Below are 1,894 nucleotides of genomic sequence, written 5' to 3'. Positions count from 1 at the left end.
CAACTCGACGGCACACAACAACATCAACAACAGCTTCATTTCCTTGTTTTATTAGTGAGAGGTCTGCCTGCTGTTGAGATTATAAGGTCCTACAAGGTCAGAAATGGAATCTGACTCCTAAGTTTCCCCCCCTTCTTTTCTCCTAAGCTTGGGTTGTATTTTTATTTTTAGAAGGATTTTCATAGGCTTTTTTTAAAAAATTGTGTTCCTTGAAGATTTCACCTTTTACTTTGTTGTTGTTGTTGTTATGTGCCGTCGAGTCGCTTGCCCTGTATCAGGCACACCAAAGAGACACCATTGCTCTTCAGTACTTTGGAGAGGTCCCTAACAGCAGGCTTTCTCATGGCAATATGTCTTCTAATTTCCTGGCTTCTGGTGCCGAGAGTGTTGACTGTGGAGCCAAGCAAACTAAAGCTTTGTACAATCTCAATCTCTTCACCATCCATCCTGATGCTGCCAATTGGTCCAGTGGTGAGAATCTTCGTCTTCTTGACATTGAGTCTCAATCCATATTGGAGGCTGCAGTCCTTGATCCTCTGCAGCAGGTGCTTCAGGTCCTCTTCAGTTTCAGCAAGCAGAAAGCTGGGCAGCTAAAGGATCCATCACAGTCCCCACCCATCTTCTCAGGTAAACTGAAGTTGCCAAAATTGCGCGGCATTCATTCTGGCCCGAGGGCCGCCAAGAAAAACCTATCTACACACCAGTTCTACAGGATGCATCGCCTTTGCTCCGGAAACATTACGACTAAACTTCAGAGACATTGGTCCCAACATAAGGAACTACTAGCAGCTGATGTGTTTGGAATCACAGAAGCCAAGGAAGCTTCATATATAAGTTATTAGATGAACGGCTGGTCAATGGGAGACCGATGTGAAGGGAGTGGGTAGAAGTGGATGGGTATCCTGGTGGATGGTGGAGCAGGGAAATAAGTGGGTAAAGACACGTGTGACAAAGGCAGGGACAACACTGACACTAATGGTTAACTCTACAATAAGGGATATACCTTTAACTTGTTGGTCTGTCTGATACTTCTCTAAATCTGAACATTCACATTAAGACAGACTAGGAAGAAGGATTTGCCATCCACTTCTGAAATAGCAGGCCTCTGAAAACCCTATGTACCTTTTACTTAGAATAGTTGTTTATCCTCTTCTTTCTCTTTCATTTAACAAGTATTTGAACCTAGTAGTAAAAGATCACCATGGCCTCTCTCTTATGTTGACTTCACAGTGGTGGATGATGGTGAAGACCCTAATTAACATGACCCATGAGTCTGTAGTTGAGAGCTGCAAAACTTCTAACACTCTAGGCACCAATCCACTTTTATTTTCCAGATCTATACAAGTTCCTGCTTCTCTATGAGAGACAAGATTTGAGTTGACTTTGTTGTCACTTAAGGCTTCACTTCGGTAAATAATCCCTTAATTAAACATTATGGAGTTGCCAGCTTTCTTGAATTTCTTGGCACCTAAGGTAAATTTAGTTACCAGTCTATGCCCACACAGTTATATATAATGACACATAAACATTGTTCAGTTGTGAATAGCAGTGCAGCTCCCTACTCTATACTAACCGAATCCCCTAATATACTGGACATAGTTATCTGGAAAGTAGTTTTTAGATTTAGGCCACCCAGAAAATTGTGTGACCCTTATGATTTCCCCTCTGCCCACCCTCAACCCTCTGCTCCCACTCCTTCCACCCCTTGGGTCCCCATATATGTTTTACTGGTTACTCTTCTATCTGTGGCCCTCTGGCCGGGTTCAAATTGTTTTCTTGCCAAACATTCTTCTAGGTGGTATAGCACTGGTCTGTGCATTGCTGTACAGAGGTAACTCGTGGTTGTTGTGATGCTGAACACTGTGACGGTGATGTGCCAATCGTGGTAATGGGT

Source organism: Elephantulus edwardii, unplaced genomic scaffold (assembly GCF_000299155.1).
Source record: "Elephantulus edwardii isolate Elephantulus edwardi_28Jun2011 unplaced genomic scaffold, EleEdw1.0 scaffold00044, whole genome shotgun sequence".
Classification (NCBI taxonomy): domain Eukaryota; kingdom Metazoa; phylum Chordata; class Mammalia; order Macroscelidea; family Macroscelididae; genus Elephantulus; species Elephantulus edwardii.
The sequence above is the reverse complement of the archived record's forward strand: the minus strand, read 5'-3'. Positions refer to the sequence as shown.